General features: G+C 39.7%; 1 protein-coding gene across 1 annotated transcript in view; it reads left to right on the plus strand.

Annotated features, from left to right (window-relative positions):
- mcu (mitochondrial calcium uniporter) overlaps nt 1-22,781 on the plus strand; it is a 147,674-nt gene that overhangs the window by 34,604 nt on the left and 90,289 nt on the right. The gene's annotated exons all lie outside the window — the stretch shown is intronic.

A 22,781-nucleotide genomic window follows, 5' to 3' on the forward strand; every position in this document is an offset into this window, starting at 1 on the left:
ACCCAATCTGGCCATTAACACCCTTAAGCCTGGTTTAAGCTTCTGCGTCGAGTCATTAGCATGACCCATGGCGCCTGCCTTCTGCGCACTGTTGGTGTTGCTCTATAATAACACTTCTGAAATGCTAGCTGGCAGTGAGGTTTTTATGTTCTTCTGTGTCGAGTTTCTTCGCTGGTGTTTTGTTTTTTTTCTGAACGCCACCTTGTTAAAGAAGTAGCTCAAACTCAGGAACGGGGGGAAATGCAACAACTTTAATCATAGGGTAAACGCAATACAAAACTTTCCATCTGGACCTTGACACTTGTAAGCACTCGTCAGCGCTACAGAGCCAACCAATCACAGAGCTTGCGTTACTCGGTGTTGCGATGTGTAGTAAAATTTTGAGTGGTGCGCATCAGCATTGGTGGCGGCCACGGCAAGGGCTGTGCGTCCACACGCAGGCTGCACCGGGACATACGCGTGCGCATTACGCTGAACAATAAATCAGCCTTTACAATCACCAACAATCCCAATTTAAACTTTTAACTTTTTTTTTTTATTTAAAAATAGCATTTAACCACTTTCCTTACAGTAACATTTACTTAAAAGTTCTCCATTTATTTACCACTAACGATATTGACCTGACCTATATTATTTATTATTAAATTATTATTTTTGCATTATTAAGTTACATTCACTTAAGTTTAGTTATAATAACATTTTTTAAAAGCTCAATTGAAAATTCCTTAGCATTTAGCACTGTATAAGTCTAAAATTTCATTCATAGTGGTCTTAAAAATGTCTTAAAGTCTTAAATTTAACTTGGTGAAACCTGCAGAAACTCTGTCCAGGCTATCCCTCAGGATTCCCTCTTATTACCCAGAGCAAGACATAAAAGGTTAAATTCAATGTTGTTTAAATTTCCCTTACACAATAGCGGACACGAGTACCCCAAATATTTGTTTCGCTAGCAAATTGCTGTGGCGACTCCACAAAGGCATGCAAATCCAGTCTGAAGTGTTCCACGCGCCGCTCAAAACAAATCGTGAACATTCAGGGCAAGCTGCTTTCAGACGGGGAGTAAAAAGATGGCATTCACAGCACATATGACCTCACACTTTTCCCAGTCACCATGGAGTTGCTGTGGAAACGCTAGGGTTTTTTCTTCAGGAAGTTCCAATTCAGTCTGCTGAAATGCGCCCACTCCGACACACTCCCTTCATTTATGTGTGATCTGTGAAATATTGCAGCCAGCTGGTCGACACTTGCACCTTACGTCAGGAGAACTGGCAGTTAGCCTCTCAGGTTCAAACGGAGTTGTTGTCAAGGTGTACGCTAACATGCAGCTTTAGTGTTAGTCGCAGACTAATGCTGTCTTGTATTGACTCACCAAGCCCATATCAAATTTCTTTTCAGGGCAATCTGATTGTGCGGCCTTGCATCAGTACACTGCACTGTGGTTCGCTGAATCGAGTATAAATATCCAGAGTGGATCAAGTGCTCTTGATAGGATGTAGACTTCAACAATTCTGTCATTCAAAGCTAAATATTCAGACATTTTGTAAGCTTGCTTGGAATCAATAGTTTGGATGTGCTTAGATGCTGTTCGTTGTAGATACTTGTTTCTGTGACCGTTTTAGGTTTACCTTTGCATACTTTCCCAACAAGAAATTGCATAACTGCTTAGCCAGTGGGGAAAACACTTAGCTTATCTTAGTGCTATGTGGGTAACTCTCAAGTAAGACTGTGGGTAGGTTTTTTTCTGTGAGGGCACAGAGTGGTAAGTACTATCCAGTGACCAGTAATGTAATCAGAGCTCTTTACAGTACAGGACTAATGATGAAGGGGGTGGGTGTCATAAAAACACCTTTCCTCCACTGAAAACCTCAACCAATCGACCGCTCGCGCTCCTTATGGGGATTGTCAGGATCATATGTCAGTAAGTAAAGGCTGTTACGTGAGCTGAGGTTGTGGTCACAGATAGACAAACATTTACATTTAAATTCGGATTCCCGAAAACTTTTATTGGATTTAGAGTAGATCTAGTTAGGCTAGTTGAGTTGCTCGTTCAATACATGTTAAAGAAACAGTTCAGTTTGGTACAGCTCACTTTGGGGGGCTTTTCAATTCAATTAATTTTTATCTCTGTAGTGCTTTTACAATGTAGATTGTGTTAAAGCAGCTTAACATAGAAGTTCTAGTAAACTGAAACTGTGTCAGTCCAGTTTTCTGAGTTGAAGTTCAGTTCAGTGTGGTTTAAATTTAACTGCTGACAGTCCAAACACTCAAGAGCAAATTCATCGATGCTCAGCTCCACAAGTCCAAATCAAACAAGCCAGTGGTGACAGTGACGAGGAACAAAACTTCACCAATTGACGAAAGTGAAAATCTTGAGAGAAACCAGGCTCAGTTGAGCCAACACAATCTCACGGCAATTCGGAACTTTTTGATTTAGTGGCTAATTCGTATGAATTCGTACGATCTAATTCGTACATTTTCGTACAATTTGCTCATCCCCCAATGACGGTTGGGTTTAGGGGTGGGGTTAGGTGTTAGGCGCCTCCTTTTTGAAATCGTACGAATTCGTACAAATTAGCCAATAAACTGACAAAAAGTAAAATACTTATGTTTTCTCGTGAGATCAGGCTGGTTGAGCACAACCATTTCACCTTTGGCTAAACTTCTTGAGCTGTAGTCTAGGCGCCAGGGGCTGGAGAACGCTGGACGCTCATCATCTTGTCTGTCACTGGGTCTTTCAGGAATCAGTCTCATGCTCTCCATTCCTACATGACCGCCACAGCATCTGCTCAGGATACGGCCTGGTCCAGGGTTATAGAGACCTCTAGAAGTCCTCTATGGTTGGCATCATCTCTACACAGGACTTGGATCACATCAATGGTGCTGCACAATCTTTAGAGGCTTCTGGATGGGTATCCCCAGGTGGAAATGGAGGACAAGGAAAAACAATTAGCGTAGCTGCTGTTCATAGTGTATTTGAACAAGAGATATTAAATATCAATGCAAAAAAGACGTGCTATAAATGAAAAGCAGTTATGTAAACAAACATTTAAAGCATAGGATAGCATTTTCCACTGTGTTCTGTATCTAGTACCTTGACCCTTTTTTGTGCCACCTCGGGTGAGGTTCCAAGCAAGCTGTACCATTACCAAAATGTGACATGGCTGATCCCTGATTGGCCATAGAGAATCATCAACACCAGCGTCATTGGATTTGGGACATGAGACACCAATCCTGCTGTACTGAAATAGTCAGTAGCAGCCACAGCTGTATTGTTGGTTGTTTTTATACCACCTAGAAAAATACAACTGAAATGGCAGCACCGTGGTCAGTTGATGTTCCTCAACTTGTTAGTTGAGAAGTGGATCCAGCCAGAGCTGGATTGGATGATCTGGAAGGATAATTATGTATTGACAATATGACAATCACAATAGAGGCAGCGAATTCAGCGATAATCCCACTCACTTTAAGCAGTACCAAACTGATGTGGAAATGCAAACCGAAACATACAGTACTACACAGTGGAAAATTGGCAATAGTTCACATTTAGTAGAATACATTTTTTAGGGAACAAATAAAAAAACAGCAAATTAAACTTTAATATATTCTCTAATAAACGTTCTCTAATAATCCTTGGTTAAGTAGCAGCAGAACACGCTCTTGTACTGGAACAACCTGAGCCTTAAGGAAGGATTCACTAATAGATGTGCATGAGAGGGTGAATGAAAATGAGATGGTAAAGAGGCTCTCAGGGGGCAACTGTCTAATTCCCTATTTAGCATAGAGAGGAGTTGCTCTTTGCTGTCAGGCGGTTTACTGCCACTCTTATCTCTCCAACATCTGCTTTCGTCTGTCTCACCTCATACACCTACACCCTCAGCATCTCTCCTGATTGCCTTTGTGTGAAAACCAAGGAAGGATGCAAAACTCCCTGGCAACCAAACAATCCTTCAGATTTTTTTTTTCTTGTTTTTCCAACTTTAAAGGGCACACTTGGAAGACGTCAGGAAAACATAGATCAAAAGAAAGGCCAGGAGAGAGAGAGTAAGCAAGACAGTGAAAGGTAATTTGCTACAATGAGCGGAGGCGTAGATTTCAAGCGCTATAAAGTTCCCTGTAATCGCTTGACATTGTAAGGACCTCTCAGGTTTACAGGGCTCTTGCTGGCTTTGTTTATCTTTTAGTGACAGTAGCTCCATAGCATGTGCCCATTTTTTGCTTCCTCCGAGAACTTTAGTGCAAACAACAGCTGTAAATGTGAATAACAGTCTGCCTTTGATATCATTCCTCTACATTTATTAGTGTGTGTTGACTAGAACGGACTCTCTTATTTCTTTTTGTTGGATAGCCATTTTGGAGGACTTTCATTATGAAGGAAGAAAATCAAAGCAATTTATCTCTGTCTGCTTTTTTCATGGGTAGCTAGGTTCGTAAAGCTAGTTTGAGGTTGAGATCTAGATCTCTTTATTGCCATCACTCTTTCTTTTATCGTACTACCTTACATTTCCTGTATGGTTGGCTGACTTCGGCATTACTTGTGGCCATAAATAATAAATAAAGTTGCAATGACTTGTGGAATTATTAGAGTTTCTTATTTGATATACTGGCTGGTCTTTTAGTGTAGAAACAGGTCTTTAGATAAACACATACAGACTGTGACTTTACATGTTTAAAAGGAGCTTCAGATCCAGACTCTTGAGACTGCCAGCCCCAAATTGCACTTCATTGCACCACCTTACACCTATGTTGGCCATCAGGGAAAAAAACTCAGCCTGTTTACCATGTTGTGCTGTTTTAAGCGACTTGAAACCTGCTCCTGGAGGAAGATTTTCCTGGAGTTTAATTTCAGGGTATTCTATCAGACATGTCTGGATATTTGTAGGTACACAAGACTATCGGTGCATACAAAATCACAAGCTTCCCTAGTAAATAGTATTGGAAAAACAGAAGGTGAGAATTACCTGGATGACTTACTGCTTCTGCAGAGAGTCTGAACTGTGCTTCCAGAGAACTAGGGCATGGGGGCATTGGAAAGAAATTATGAATGAAAGTAAAGGGACATAACTCGAGCAGGTAGGTCGTAATGAGATAAATACAAGGTGATGGATGTAGTACGTCCGAATTTTATTTATACTACTCCTATTCATACTTGTATACACAACATACTTTTATAATGGTTGTAAAGCAATGGTCTCAAACTCTGTTCTTGGAGGGCCGCAGCTCTGCACAGTTTAGCTCCAGCCACCTCTAATTTACACCTGCTTAATAGTCTCTAGTAGTTCTGAACACTTTGATTAGTTGGATCAGCTGTGTTTGATTAGGGTTGGATCAAAACTGTGTAGAGCTGAGGCCCTCCAGGAATCCAGTTTGAGACCTATGTTGTAAAGTAAGTTCAGATTCAAATGTCTGAATGGTTCAGGTTGGTTTGATTATTGTTGAACCATACTGCCAACAGTTGGTATGGTGTGTCCCAGCCCTTTGGTTTTCAGTCCTGCTCCTGTAGGGCTACTATCCCTATTGAAAAAACAGCTTAAACCAGCCTAGGCTTTTTGCCATTTCCAGGCTGGTTTCCAGCCATTTCCAGCCTGGTCTTAGCTGGTCAGGGTAGAAGATGACCAGCTAAAACCGACTTGACCAACCTAGCCAGGCTGGGAGCCCAGCCAAAACCAGGTATGTCCAGCTTAGACTAGGCTGGTCACGCTGGTTTTAGCTGGATTTAGCTGGCCATTTTCCAGCATGACCAGCTAAGCCAGACTGGAAATAGTTGGAAATCAGCCTGGAAATGGCCAAAACCTCTCTAAAACAAGGCTAGTCGACCAGCTAAAATCAGCCAACCAGCCTAGGCTGGATTTAGCTGGCCATTTTTCAGCATGACCAGCTAAGACCAGACTGGAAATAGTTGGAAATCAGCCTGGAAATGGCCAAAACCTCTCTAAAACAAGGCTAGTCGACCAGCTAAAACCAGGCAACCAGCCTAGGCTGATTTAAGCAGTTGTTTTCAGCAGGGATATGGCAAAGTTTGGGATGTCAAGGTGTGCAGAAGACATACTGATACTCAATACTTTCTTGCTGTGATGGGTGAAAAGGAGTCTGTGACAAAATAATTCTGAATTCAAAAAGTACCAGGATTACAACATGGTGGATGTAGTACGTTGAGATGACATTCATACAAATCATACTACATGAAATTGAAACTAAACCTAGTAATGATTTATTGTTAATTACTATTGTCAATTATTTACTCAAGTATGCCATTTTTGGACGCAACCATTGATTTAAGGGTATGTTTAATCAGCTAAACTCTGCTGTCCTAGTTCATCTGACTTTCACCACTCAACCTACATTTTGAATAAAAAACATTATATATAAATATTTAATTACACATCGATGTCACTGACACAAATTAAAATCAAGTCTGTGGGACTCTGAAGGACTGAAATGTTCAAATTAAACATGGCATCTATTCAACGAAGGTCTTTTTGTTGCCTCCGTTAGCCAGTTTCGTCCTTGGCAGAGGTTACACACCTGATGTAGGTCCAGAATAGAGGCTTCGGATGCATATGTGTGTGTGTGACTGAGTGCGTCAGCTGCTACGCATTCTCCCACAGCTAGCATCTGCCATATCGGGTTACTTCACTCGTGTGTGTTCCTCCAAGCAGACTAAAAAGGCTCATTAAGAGGTATTCCTTTCATTTCCAGTTCAGCACAAGAGATCACGTCTTCCCCTCAGTTCTCCTACCACAGAATTTTCCTGCTCCCCGCTGAGCTGCCCTCCTCTAACCCTCCCTCACTTGTACACACGCTCACCTTTACTCAGCGAGTTGTAACAAATTGTCTGATTCTTTCAAGACGGCGCCTTACCTCCTTTCACTCAATCTAAACTAGTTTAAGCATCTCCTGCCCTTCTTAACTTCACATTGTTTGTTCTGTTGGGTCACTCACTGAGTAGGAAGACCATGTTGAATGCAGAATATATGTGTGTTTGTGCTGTTTTAGAAGAAAACATACACTAGGTGCTTCCCAAATTTGATACTTATGCAGTATTTGATGCCATTTTGTAGTGTAAGTAGTGCAATTACACTAGAAATTCAACCAATAAGCAGAAGTGAGGAGCTATCGGGTGCTGAGATTAGATTACTGTAATTATTTTGGATGGTGCAAACTAGGGATGCTCATTTTGGTTAATTTTGCCAACTGACAACTGCCGCTCGTTAACCGATAATTATCCGTTAACTGGTCAGATTAGTATTAAATGATTATTTAAGTAAAACAATAATTGACATGTCTATTTTGTGTGACAGATTAAATATTGCATTTTAGAATACTGATTTATTGTAACATGTGAACAGCAACGCACAGAACATAACAGAACATCTTCATGCAGCTCCAGTGTTTCCAACAGCACAGAAAAAAAGAATAAGCTAAATTAAAAGAAAAGTAAATAGTCCGGCTCTAGATCTTTTTCACTTAAAAGACCAATTTGGATTACAAAATGAAAACAAGACTGAATCCTTTTTAAGAACCGCCATAGGCTGTTTTTTCCAATCATGTTTTGATGCTGTTTTCCGTCAAATAAAAAATATCAGGCTATTAAATCGATTGCTCCACTTAAAATACGCATTTAATTAATGCTCCGCTGTTATTATTATATCACAAAACCTCTGTCAACATTTTGAATAGAAGTCATTAGTTTAAGCATTATGTCTTATGATTAACACTTGTTTCCTCCACGGTTCATGTGTTCACATTGTGTGTGATGAAAGACCTTAGGCTCATATGTTGACTTTTAGTATAGGCTGCTATAGCATATAACAGTTTTGTTGTTTACATATGATATTGCATTAATTTGCATGCATGTTTTTTAAGCTATAAAATGAAAGCCTCAGTTTGGTGCGGAGTTTCATTATGCAAAAATCAAGAAAATTAGATTAGGCTATGAAGGCTATTTTAAAAATGTATATTTTATAAGAACTATTAATAACTGTAATTTTCCAAATGGAAAACAGGTTGGTTTGTTGGTTGTACACTAAATCATCAAACCTATAGGCTATTTGCTGAGTTTATGACGCAGATCCAGGACCGAGACTGTCAGAATCGACGCTGGTTTGGCATCAACTCGTCTGTCAAACTGCAATATTCTTTTTTCATTTTGCATCTTTGGCAAACATGTTGTAGGCACATGTGGTTGCAGGTGTTACTGTCCTGCGAGTTAACAAACATGTGTTGCACATTTAGGGACCGATCCCCCCCGAACGCGCTTTTACGTTCCAAAAACGAGAGGCGCACCACACTGCCTTTTTGATGACAAGAAACGAGGAAACTAGTCACTAGGAAACGACTGAATCAGCTGACCCGCATTGTGTGTGAGTGTTGCTGTTGATATTGTTTTAATTGTAATATTTAATAATACTGCGATGTTCAAGATTTGTAACATCATACAGCTCTGAATAACTTAACTGCGACCACTAGTCTCTTCTCCATCATTAAAAATTCTCTGTAGTCGTCTTGACAACACAAACACTGCTGTCTCCTCAACGGAAATCCTGCCTCTGGATTTATTTGATTGAAGAATGAAAAAGACACGACTGACGTGTTTTTACCACTCAGGGTTGACTTTATTTCAACTCTGAGCACGCAGCTCGCAACAGCAAAAATGCAAGGAGCATAAGCAGCACGTAAAACACTCACGGCTGTTAGTAAACCATTCAAAAGATGCCTCTCTCAGCGCAAAAAAGCACATTCGCTGTGGTCTGCTCCTAATGCAGCCAAATTTAAAATAAAAAATACTATTTTTTTTTTTTTTTATCGTTTAACTGATACCATTAATTGGTTACAAACACACTGTTTCGACTAACGTTTAATCGGTTAATTTGAGCACCCCTATAGTGCAAACAAAATTCTTCTATGCAAGTTATTATATGGTGTGCGGTAGTTATTGACAGGTACTATTTGGTAGTTCTGTCTTTTATTTCACTAATTTGGCAGCTGTTATTCTTTAAATAATAATCTTTAAGCAGTGTTCACCTTTATTGATAGGACAGTGGAGGTTTACAGACAGGAAAGTGTGGCGAGCAGAGATAGAGGAAGGTTCAACAAAGGACTTTAAGCCAGGAATTAAACTCGGGTCACCGTGAGCATCTGGGTGCTATGTTTTGACGCACTTACCATTATCCCAGCAAACATTTTGTGTTTAATAGATGTCTAACAGACATCTAAACATAGACAGCTTGGCTAAAACAAGGCTAAACTTGGGCTGTCAGTAAAAATCTAATAGACGTCTGAGAATAGCCCAAAACTAGACTAGTCGCCAAATAGACAGATTAGACAGACTTTATATGAGTAGTCTAGTTTTGGCCTATTCTTAGACGTCTATTAGATTTTAACTGAAAGCTCAAAGTTAGCCTTTTTTAGCCAAGACGACTATGTTTAGACGTCTATTAGACATCTAATAGACATCTTCTAAAAACAAAAAATGCTTGCTGGGAGGCTATTAGCACTGACATTTGGCAACTGTTAAACACTGACTGAGAAACCTTTTTGAATGTATCTTTATTGTAAAAAAACAATGGTACTGTTCAATTTTGTGACAACTCTCAGGTAATACACTACACTGAGTGTATAAGCGCATAGTGAGTCATTTGGAAAGCAACCTTTGCCTCAAGCCATTTATGGTGTACAGCGATTATGGTTCAGTCTCAAAAAGCGCACATGGTGCTGTATGCAGTTGTTGTCTTGTGAACTTGTGATGAGCGATGTGTGTCTACGAAGTCCACAAATCTAAAGTGTCTCACTTGTTGTTGTTTATTGTCATGAGCATCTACTATTCACTTGTTTGCCAAACCCATACAGATGCTGGCTCGACAATAGACTTGCTTAGAAACAAAAAAGCTTGTGGAGTCCTCAAGAAGTGGTTTGGATTAGATTAGATTCAACTTTATTGTCCGTACACATGTACAAGTACAAGGCAACGAGGTTTATTACGAGGGTGATGCTGACTTTTCAAGTCTAGCTATTGTGATTAGAAGTATTTGTTGTTCAGGCTTTTCATAAAGAGTTAAACTTGTAGGAAGTTGCTTGTTTGATTGGTACACACATGGGTTGTAGGTGGGGGAATATATATACAGAGCTCACTTCCACCCTTGAAACCACAACTGATAAACTACTACTGCTTTTTTGTGGTGTCTACATAGTACATGTAATTCAGGGCATGTTCTACAACTTTTTTGCATTGCTTTTCTATTGCATGCTATGGTTCATGTCAGGTTGTTGCTGTAGTTGCTTTATTGTGACATCATTGTTTTCGTTTCATTTCATCTGCTCTACAGCTACCAATGAGAGGAACATCTACACCTCTCCTATCGGGTGTGATGCTGCCATTTCAGTTGTGTAAAAACGGTTTAGTCGTGCAAAGCAACACTACCGCAGTGACTGCTTCTTGGTATTTAAGTCTAGTACGTGGTATCGCCAATCCAATGATGCTGTGTTTTAAGATGAGTCACGAGCATCTGGTGTGTTCTATGAATGGTTAAGGTTCTTCATGGATCCATAGATCCCAATAAAGAACCTATATTTTAATGTGATGTGTAATTATTTCATAAATCTATACAGTTTCTTTGTGAGGTATCTGTAGTGAAATGAAGGGGCACCAACCTATATCTTGCCTAGGGTAATAAATTAGTCAAAGCTGAAGTTATAGCATCTAGAGGTCATTCCAGCAACATGAACAACACCAATCGTTCCCGATGAAACGAATTTGAAAAGAGCCCGATGTCTAAAGATACAGTTCGAAGTGGTTCAGTTTGGTTTTTGCTGGTTTTTATTTCCATTGCAGTTTAGTTTTGCTTAAAATGGGTGGGATTATCACTATAAATGCACATCCTCTACTACGGGTCATCCCATGTGTCTGCTCCTCAACTTCCAATGAGAGGAAATTCTGGACCCTTTCCAATCACCACAATGCTGCCATTTTAGGTGATCTTTTCTTGCGGTGGTAAAAAAAAACCCAGTTTAGTCGTCCAAAAAAATCTAGCTTAAAGGGGCTAATAATATTGACCTTAAAATGTTTCCTAAAAAATAAAAAACTGCTTTTATTCTAGCCGAAATAAAACAATTAAGACTTTCTCCAGAAGAAAAAATATTATCAGACATACTGTGAAAATTCCCTTGCTCTATTAAACATCATTAAGGAAATATTTAAAAAAAGAAAAATTCAAAGCTTGGCTAATAATTCTGACATCAACTGTACATCACGCATTGGTAATGGTACAGTTTGCTTGGAAAATCACCCAAGGTGATACTAAAAGGTATCTAGGTTACTAGGTACAGAAGGCAGTAGAAAGCCCCCCAAAAGAAACCATGCCAATAATGTGTCTTTACGAAGTCCACAAATCTGTAAGATGTCCCGCTTTTTATTATTAAGCACCTGCTATTCACTTGTTTGCCAAACTGATGCTGGCTCTACAACAGACTGGTGAGAAACAGAAGAAAAGAAACAAAAAAGCTTGAAGAGCCATCAAAAAGGGCAGCATAGTGGCTTGGTGGTTCCTCCCTGTGTTCATGAGGCTTTGATCCAGGTTTCCCCTGCAGTTCAAGACATGCGGTATAGGTGAATTGGGTAAACAAAATTGGCTGTAGTAAATGAGTGTGTTTGTGAATGTGAGAGTGTGGCTGGAAGGGCATCGGCTGCGTAAAACGTATGGAATGGTTGGTGGTTCATGGCACCCCTGATAGGGATTAAGCTGAAGGAAAATGAATGAATGAATGAATTGGTCATGAAGTGGTTGGTTTCTAAATTTGATGCCTGTTTAATTCTCTGATATTATGATCAGAAATAAAAAAGTGCCATGTACAAGGCACCCCCCCCCCCCCCCAAAAAAAAAAAAAACCCTACGAAACCATCCCATGCTGTGGAAAATACCTTAAGAAGGCTTCTCATCATTCCAACAATACAGACCTGCCCAATGACCCCCTTTCATTATTACATTTACACTCGATGCTGTGAATGCTGCTTTTATCCCTCAGTCACACTGATGCAGACATTGATTTCTGCACTCTTTGTTCCAGCAGCTGTCTACAGTGAGATTGCTTTGGATGTTAGAGAAGTCTTGCTTACGTAGTCGCCACACTCTTAAACCATATAAACAGCTTTTGTGGCCAAACACAAACATAAAAATAACTTTTATTCTCAGAGAAACTATTGATCGATCTGAATTTATAAACCAATTAAACACCAGTCAAGTGGAGTAGGGGTAAACAATGCTGTTAACTTTTATAAATCTATAGTAGCAGTAGCGAAATAAGACCTACATTAACAGGTTATTTACAGGTTTGCCCTTTTCCCAAATCTTTTTGTAAGACATTATGATCAACGTTTCAGTGGAATTGCTCTATGGAGGACACTGTTAATTAGATTTTGAGCTGAGAAGATCTCCCAGATGCCTCCAAGATACTAAGGCATGTTACAAGACAAAACTGTACTTCATTTTTACTTAACTACAGCATTTTTGGCCATGATATTTGCAGTTGAAACATACAAATAGTCTTTATTCTCGGAGAAACTATTGATCGATTTGAATTATTAACCACCAGAGTCAAGTGGAGCAGGGGTAAACAATGCTGTTAACTTTATAAATGTATTGTAGCAGTTCAGTGTAGCGAAATCAGACCTACATTAACAGGTTACAGGTTTGCCCTTTTCCCAAATCTTTTTAAAGACATTATTATCAACGTTTCCGTGGAATTGCTCTATGGAGGACACAGTGAATTAGATTTTGAGTTGAGAAGATCTGCCAGATACTAAGGCCTGTTACAAGACAAAAATTTACTTGATGTTACTTAACTACAGGCTTTTTGGCCATCATGTTTGCCATAGAAATAACTTTTATTCTCTAAGAAGTTATTGATTGATTTGAATTTATAAACCAATTAAACACCAGAGTCCAGTGCAGCAGTGCTAAACAATGTGCTGTTAACTTTATAAATCTACAGTAGCAGTTTTTAACAGGTTATTTACAGGTTTGCTCTTTTCCCAAATCTTTTTTCAAGACATTATGTTCAACGTTTTTGAGCAATTGCTCTATTGAGGACACCGCTAATTGGATTTTGAGCTGAGAAGATCTCCCAGATACTAAGGTCTGTGCACACATTGCTATACACTACCTGACAAAAGTCTTGTCGTTGATCCCAGTTGTAAGAGCAACAAATAATAACTTGACTTTTAGTTGATCATTTGGAAAAGTGGCAGAAGGTCGACTTTTTTTCCCCCATGAATCATCTGTTGAACTGCATCCCAATCATCATAAAGACTGTAGAAGACCTACTGGGACCCTCATGCACCCAAGATTCTTACAGAAATCAGTCAAGTTTGGTGAAGGAAAAACTCATGGTTTGGGGTTGCATTCATTACGGGGGCGTGTGCGAGATCTGCAGAGTGGATGGCAACATCAACAGCCTGAGGTATCAAGACATTTTTGCTGCCCATTACATTACAAACCACAGGAGAGGGCGAATTCTTCAGCAGGATAGCGCTCCTTCTCATACTTCAGCCTCCACATCAAAGTTCCTGAAAGCAAAGAAGGTCAAAGTGCTCCAGGATTGGCCAGCCCAGTCACCAGACATGAACATTATTGAGCATGTCTGGGGTAAGATGGAGGAGGCATTGAAGATGAATCCGAAGAATCTTGATGAACTCTGGGAGTCCTGCTAGAACGCTTTCTTTGCCGTTCCAGATGACTTTATTAATCTGTGATTTGAGTCATTGCAGAGATGTATGGATGCAGTCCTCCAAGCTCATGATGGAGTCATACACAATATTAACTCTTTTTGCACCATGACTTTATATTCTATACTGGACATTATTTCTGTTAAGTGACAAGAATTTGTCTAAGCAGAGTCAGACCTTACTGTCCTAATCAAATCATTAAAAATCAAGACATGATATTTTATTTTGGTCAAATAAGCATAATCTAGAGGCCATTGTCTTTCATTTAAGCCACTTCTGATACCAAATGATCAACTAGAAGTTAAGTTATTATTTGTTGTTCCAAAAACTTGGATAAGCGACAAGTCTTTTGTCAGGTAGTGTACTAAGTACGGCTAATGCATACACAGCTCTTCAGGCTAGTATGTCTTCTGCTGTACTGCTTTTTTCAGAGTTTGGCTTGCGGCTTGCATGACTTTATTTACCGCTTACTCCTGTTTCTCTCAGCCATGTGTCCGCATTTAGAACTGCTGCACTCTGGTCTTGTGTATCACGGGGGGCCTCATTACCACATGTTCATGTTTGTGTGTCGAGTCATATATTAACCCCAAGTTGGTTACTCCTCTGAATGAGAGCAGAACTCGACCTCATAAGGAATCTCATTAGGAGAATCCGATTTCTGAAATTCTGAGGACAGAGTAATACAACTGTATTAGAATTTATTGATTTGTTTCTTCGTTTATACCATTAGGAAGCTCTTTTGAAACTCTATCTTTGGCGGAATCTCTAAAACAAGGTGAAATTAGTTTCTAGAAACCTTCAAATGTGTTGTTTTTTTTAAACTAGGGGTGGCATGGTGGCTCAGTAGTTAGCACTGTCGCCTCACAGCAAGAAGGTCGTGGGTTGAAGTCCCGGCTTGGCCATTTGGCATTTTTGTGTGGAGTTTGCATGTTCTCCCCTTGTTGTCGTGGGTTTCCTCCGGGTGCTCCGGTTTCCCCCACAGTCCAAACACATGCGGCACAGGTGAATTGGATAAACAAGATTGGCCATAGTGTATTAGTGTGAATGTGAGAGTGTATGGGTGGTTCCCAGTGCTGCGTTGTGGCTGAAAGGGGCATCCGCTTCTGCATCTGCCGGCGGGTCATTCTGATAAATAAGGGAAGGAAAATAAATGAATGACATACAAAGCTTATAATTTCAAAACTTTGCAGAGGTCAGGGTATGTTCCGTTCGATTTCATTTGGATTTATTTAAGAACCTAAGGAGTCCTTGCAGATGTCTTCTCGTCAATTGATGATGAGCTCATCTCTAATAAATTAACCTCTAAATCAATATTCAAGCGGCTGCTGAGGCAATGATTATGACTTCATATTTTGTCGACTGTGTTGCTTTTCAGTGGTTAAGCTTTCCTCTGTGATGATAGAGCTTTTTTCCACACCCAATCTAAAAGATATTACATAACTCTCAGCAATGGTGTGCTGTTTGCTCTCCTGCTTTTGATAGCAAACATTTTAGCTGCAAAGTAGAACTATTTGAGTGATTTCGCTCTTCAGGATATTAAGGATAGTCTGCAGATTTAGAATATGTCAGCCTGTGTTCGTGCACACTGTGTCTACAGGCCTCAAGAGGTGAAATGTCCAAAATGTTTGTCATTGTGCTGACAAGTAAAAAAAGGGAAGACATTTGGTTGTTATTCTTTGGATCTTTAGGGGGGAAACATGTCATGCTGTGACTGGCTAATCAACCGAAGTACATGTGGTAGCTTTATGACATGCAGTTTGGCAAGAAAGGCAAGATCCAGTAACCACATTGGGTAATATTAAAGGTCCAGGGAAATTAAGGGTGCTTTCACACCTGTGGATCGATTCTTTTGTTCAGAAACATGGATTCAAAATGTTACAATATTACTCTGCCGTATGAAAGCGAACCGCACCAAGAACAGTTTCTAAACAGACCAAAATGGCTAAATCAAGTAAACTCTTCTCACATTGGTTAGCATTGTTGCCAACTTAGCAACTTTGTCACTAAATTTAGCGGCTTTTCAGACCTCCTTAGTGACAAATTTTCAAAGAAGTGACTAGCGACTTTGTGTTACTGGAGATTTTTAAAGACTCTCATGTGTCCATACTGTACCGTCGCTACTGTTCTCAACGAGCTGCGGGTGATGCCATCGGCTCCTCTCACGCCTCAGAGCACTGACAGGGGGCCCACTCATACAGCAGTCTCTCCCACCTGTAGCCTGAGAGCAGATCACTCCTCTGCGTACCAACGGCAAATGATTTAGCACCGCGAGTGTGAGGTATTTCCATTGTACAGTCAAACCGATCTGCTTCTCCTTTGTCAACAAATTAATTTGAAAATTCACTACACATCTATACTGATACTGTATTCAAACAGTGATACATTTAGTTAAATTGACATGCTTAAAGCGTTGTGCAAATATAAATACCCCTTTATTAACCGTAGACTGTTAAAAAAACAGAAATGGTAGAACACCATGTCAGTAATATGCAAATTGACGTATGGCGTAATCTAGCGACATTTAGCAAGTTTTTGGCCAGAGCTTAGCGCCTTTTCATTGAAAATAGTTGGCAACACTGTTGGTTAGAGTTTCAGGTTTCAGTTTCAGGCTCAGTCCCGCTCAGCTGTCATCCCAATTTTAGATTGTCGATAAACATCAAGACATTATAGGCGAAAATCTTCGCTTTAATTTCGAATGGTGACACCCACAGACGTCGTCACCAGAAATAAATCAGACGTAAGACTTTCTCATACAAAGCTGTTGGCTAGAATTATGCATTATAGACTTTACATTATAAAGAGAAATAACAGATAAAGCAAGACTGCTGTTCTGTCAGTTTTCCTAACGGATAAACAGCTCTCGTTAATAGTTCAACATGCTTTCACTTTCATATTTGACGTGAAACGCACATTCACCGGTAGGAATGAGATCCCGCCCTACTCATAATGGTCTCTTCATATCCAGCATACACTGTGATATAGCCTGGTTTGGATCATATTGCTTTCTCGCTACAATTGATCCGCTCCAGAGTTCAGGCGATCTCAGACTGATTGTTTTGGCATGGATCTGAGAGCGATTGCTGGATTAACATATGCCAAACGAACCGCGCTAACTTGGGAAATGCGCCAGGTTCTGAAACAAAAGTCTTAAGTGTGAACGCATCCTTAAATAAAGTTTTTTGGATATAAGCATCAGTATGTTAGCCTTCAAGGATATCTAGAAGCTAGTGTGGTACAAAACAATAATATATTTGTGTTTAGAAGATATAAAATGGGGCGGCGCAGTAGGTAGTGCTGTCGCCTCACAACAAGAAGGTTGCTGGTTCGAGCGTCCGCTGGGTCTGTTGGCGTGCTCTCTCTGCGTTCGTGTGGGTTTCCTCCGGGTCCTCCGGTTTCCCCCACAGTCCAAAGACATGTGGTACAGGTGATTCGGGAAGGCTAAATTGTCCGTAGTGTAGGAGTGTGAATGAGTGTGTGTGTGGATGATTCCCTGAGATGGGTTGCGGCTGAAAGGGCATCCGCAGCGTAAACGTGCTGGATAAGTTGGCGGTTCATTCCCTTTGGCGACCTCGGAATAATAAAGTGACTAAGCCGAAAAGAAAATGAATGAAGATATAAAATGGTGGCACGGTGGCTCAGTGGTTAACACTGTCAGCTTACAGCAAGAAGGTCGCTGGTTCGAGTCCCAGCTTGGCCAGTTGGCATTTCTATGTGGAGTTTACATGTTCTCCCCATGTTGGCGTGGGTTTCTTTCGGGTGCTCCGGTTTCCCCCACAAGTCCAAACACATGCGCTAGACAGTAGGTGAATTGGATAAACTAAATTGTCTGTAGTGTATGTGTGTGAATATGTGTGTGTATGGGTGTTTCCCAGTACTGGATTGCAGCTGGAAGGGCATCCAATGTGTAAAATATATGCTGGATAAGTTGGCGGTTCATTCCCCTGTGGCGATGAAGGGACTTAGCCGAAGAAAAATGAATTACTGAAATGAATAAAAGCGGAATAAATATCTATTCACACACATTTACACGATTATATAAATCGACTCAGTGACAGGCTCAAAATTATTCCGTAATTAATTAGTAAAATAAATAAATAAATAAGTAAAAATCTGCAGATTCTAAAGAGAAATTCGAAGACAATTGTGGTTTTGAAAATGAAGTCCTATTGGCGACTCAGTGGTTTTATGTTGCTTGACAGGTAATGGAGCATGGATATGCAGTGAATCAATTGTGCCAGCCATTCAGATGAGTTAAGAGAGCTGCAGCAAAGGCAGTGTTGAGCTCAGCTGTGAAACTTCAATTAACCAGGAACACTGGCAGTAATTGTTTATGATGACCCGAGGTTAAAAGCGCACACTTGGTTTGATTTGTTAATTGTACCCTGTGGATTCATAAGGGTGGAGATTAAAATGCGCGGTGGGACGTTTTAGAGGTTGAAATTGGGATAAAAACAAGTTCAGATTTTAGAGGAAAGTCTAAAAATGAATTATTCTGCAACATTTTTAGTGATGATCTGACTGACAGCAGTTCTTTATCCTTGTTTAGGATTCAATATATCTCCCACACAGCAGTTAGAGGCATCACTACAAGAGGCCAAAACATCTGCAGACTAGGGTTGCATGGTTTACAGGTACTTCGGTAGCGATATGGCTCCAAAATACTGGCGGTTCCAATGTAGTTTGTAAACGGTGCATCGTCATTAATGCTTCTAATAGTTAATGTTGCATGTGGAACAGAACAATCACAGTATATACAAATAAAACAGAATATCTGTACAAATAAGTCCATATAGGTTTTTAGTAATAAGGGGATTATTCATTAAATGTAAATATTATAACATATAAAATACAATATTTAGGACAATTTGCTTTATTTCGTAGATTTGAGTTATGAATTAATACAGTATTGCGATACTACTTGGTATCGTGATACATCAGCTGTATAGTATAGTATTGTGGCCTAAATTTATGATATTGTGACAACTCTACTGCAGACAACGAATTCGACTTAAATATCATTATCAACCTTAAAAGTCCTTGAAGTGAAGTGCTTTGAAAGAGAGGGTGGGACATAGAGTAGCTCCGCCCCTTTAAAAGAACCGCCAATAGCGTATTATTTGGTCACAGCTCTGCCAGTGAGAGCGGTTGAACTCAAGCGAATCAAATGAAAACCAAATGAGGAGCATTGAAGCAATGGTCGCCAGAAGTACTGTCCTCACTAGGGTTGGATGATGTCCACCAATTTGTCATCGTACGATGTCTAATGTGAAACATCGCCATACACGATAGCATCGTCGTAGGCGGCGGTAAATTATTTATGAATAATTAATTGATTCATAATGAATTAGCTATTTGGAGTCTACTGTTTCAACTACCTGACCCGCATGGACTTTGTTTTACCCATAACCAAATAATAAATAAATTAAAGATAAGTGACAGAAATTACCACCTGTCAATCACTTTGACCGCAGGACTCTGGCATGAGTAGGCAGAGTGATCTGTGTTGTTATAATGGCATCGACAAACTTGGTTGGTAAAAAAGGTGAACATCCAACAGGAACCAACCAACAGTATCTGAGGTTTTCACTAAAATTACTAAGTACAAGCGTGAAAGTGAAAGATTAAAGCAGTGTACTGACGCTGTGACATGTTACCTGATAGATTCAAAAGACCAAAGAGTCGTTATATATAGAGACAAGATTAATTAAATATCACGTTTAACAACTATAGTGAGACTCAATCCAGCGGTACATCCTTGAAAAACTGTCTGACGTGCACTACTCTCTGGGGTTTTGTGTTTAAAGCACCCGCTGACTGCTGGAGCTCAGACACGCGCATACGCTGCAGCACATGACTGTATGTGTGTGTGGTCACGTGATGGCCGTTTTCAGCGGTATAGTGAGGACGGATATATTTTCAGAAATGCTAGGTGAAATGCCAGTTTAGGCGTGAATCGTTTTCATTCTAAAATGCCATTTTAAAACTAAGACATATTAGTGTAAACAGGGCCTAAGTGCGTATTTTTTGTGAGCAGGTTGTTGTTGTAATGGGGGCGGGGTGGAGGATCGCAGGGATGTCTATCCGCCATCGGCGATGCATGATGGCATCGTTTATTGACCCAACCCTAGTCCTCACGTCTTTGAAACGATCCTTTCAAAGGTTTAGATGGCATAATTATTTCTGTGATTCCTGTGACGCTCTGATTCCTGTGACGCTCCAGGGACAAGACGAGTCTTCACTGAGGCCTGCTTCCAGCCTCCGCCGCTGAGACGGCATAAAGCACTAACACAAGTATCCGTAACGTTAGATGTTTTGGTCAGCAGTGATCTTGTTGTAGCACAGTACTGTACAATTGGCAGAACTAAGCCAGCTGACTCATATTGAACCATAAATACGTCACACGCTGCTATGTATAGAGCCTATTAAACCTGCGTAGTCAACCTTAAATAAACAGTTATACTTTTTTTTATTTCAGTTGTGAAGATTTTAGTTACTGTACTCTCAAAATCAATCAGCATAAATCTGTAAGTTTTTTTTTTTTTTTCTTTCTTTTCTAGCAAAACATGTCTGCAGATTCTGTCCGGCCCGGTGACTAATTTAATAAGCAGCTTATGTAGATTAAAAACTGTTCGTTTAAGGGATGCTAGTAGCAAGACATGCTCAAATTGGCAAGACATGCTATTTTTTTCATCACATGTGAATAAATTGATATATTTTGGCAGATTAGTTTAAAAGATTTGAGTGGAAAAGAATGAATAAATCTTCTCTTCTAAATGTGAAATGAAAAAACATCATATAATATTTTGGTTTTGAAGAAAACCTTTTGTAAGAGGATCAATATAACTACTAATATGAAATAAAAACATTTAAAAAATACCTACGAGAATATGTTGTACTGATATAAGAAAATCAAAGAAATACCTGCATTAACTAGTCTTGTGGGCTATAATTTCTGTGCAGGAGAACATTTAATAAGCAGCTCCTTTTTCTTTATTTTAGATGTTTGGTTGTTATTGTGATTTATACAGACAGGTGAGGGAGAACGCTTTACAGTATGGTATGATATCTTATTCTCATCTACCATCTACGCTTGTCTGTATCCTAGGAGGTGAAAACTTGACATTGCAGCCTGATCGCATTCAAAATCAAAATGCTAAAAGTTCTAACCTGAGACTGATGTTATGGGATGTCACTTGTCAAAATTCAGTAAAGTAAAGCATTCAGAATTCTGTTTTGTAAAAGAGAAACAGAGATATCTCCAACCAAGAGAACTTGGGCAAGTTTAGTGGTTACCTTTTCCCCTGAAAGTGCACTACAGTAGATTTCCAGAAATTACTCCAAACCAACCAACCGGATCAAAAAGATTGTTCAGACACTTGCCTTTGTCTGTGTGTGTAGAAACCATTAGATGGTCACTGAACAGACTGTGTGCTGACTAAAAGAGACCACTTCCATGAATGCATATCACCAGTAAGTGCATATCGCCAACTTTATCCCTCAAAGTGCACTAGATTTCCAGAAATTACTCTAAACAAATGAACCAGATTAAAAAGATTGTTCAAATATTTTTTTTTTATCTGTAGTAACCATCAGATGGTCACTGAACAGACTCCATGTGTGCTGTCTAAAAGAAACCAATTCAATAACATTGCATAAGTGCATATCGCCAACTTTTCCCCTGGAAGTGCACTAGATTTCCAGAAATGACTCTAAACCTACCAACCAGATTAAAAAAGATTGTTCAGGCATTTTTCTTGTGTATAGTATCCACATTTCATTTAGAATATTCCACAGAAATATCTTAGAAAACACAAGGTCAAATTCCTCCAACCAAGTGAACTTGAGCAAGTCTAGTGGTTACTTTTTCCCCTGAAAGTGCACTAGATTTCTAGAAATCGCTTTAAAACAACCAACCAGATTAATATGTTTGTGTTTGGGCACATTTTTTGTGTATACCTGTAGTAACCATCAGATGGTCACTGAACAGACTGCGAGTGCGCAGTCTAAAAGAGACCATTTCAATAACATTCCATAAGTGCATATTGCCAATAAGTGCATATAGTCAACTTTTCTCCTTGAAAGTGCACTAGATTTCCAGAAATTACTTTAAAGCAATTAACCAGATCAAAAGAGATTGTTTGGACACTTGTTTTATTTGTGTGTAGTAACCGTCAGATGGTCACTGAACAGACTCCAAGTGTGCCATCTAAAAGAGACCACTTCAGTAGCATTGCATAAGTGCATATCACCAACTTTTCCCCTTGAAAGTGCACTAGATTTCTGGAAATTAGTCTTAATCAACCAACCAGATTAAAAAAAGATTGTTCAGACACTTCTCTTTTTGTCTGTAGTAACCATCAGATGGTCACCGAACGGACTACAAGTGTGCCGTCTAGAAGAGACCACTTCAATAACATTGTTTAAGTGCAAATCACCAACTTTTCCCCTGAAAGTGCACTAGATTTCCAGAAATGACTCTAAACCAGGAATGCCCAAACACAATCCTGGGGAGCCGGTGTCCTGCAGAGTTTAGCTCCGACTTGCCTCAACACACCTGCCTGAATGTTTCTAGCATGCCTACATAGAGCTTGATTAGCTAGTCCAGGTGTGTTTAATTGTGGTTGAAGCTAAAATCTGCTGGACACTGGCCCTCCAGGATTAAATTTGGGCACCCCTGGTTTAGACACTTGCTTTATGTGTGTGTAGTAACCATCAGATGATCACTGAACAGGCTACGTGTCGTCTAGAAAAGATCACTTCAATAGCATTGCATAAGTGCATATCACTAACGTTTTCCCTGAAAGTGCAGTAGATTTTCAGAAATGACTATAAATCAACCAACCAGTTTAAAAATAGATTGTTCAGACACTTCCCTTTTTGTGTGTAGTAACCGTCAGATGGTCACTGAACAGACTGAAAGTGTGTTGTCTAAAAGTAACCAATTCAATAACATTGCTTAAGTGCATATCACCAATCTTTTCCCCTGAAAGTGCACTAGATTTCCTGAAATGACTCTAAACCAGGAATGCCCAAACACGATCCTGGAAGGCCGGTGTCCTGCAGA

This window comes from Danio aesculapii, chromosome 13 (genome assembly GCF_903798145.1).
Source record: "Danio aesculapii chromosome 13, fDanAes4.1, whole genome shotgun sequence".
Lineage (NCBI taxonomy): Eukaryota > Metazoa > Chordata > Actinopteri > Cypriniformes > Danionidae > Danio > Danio aesculapii.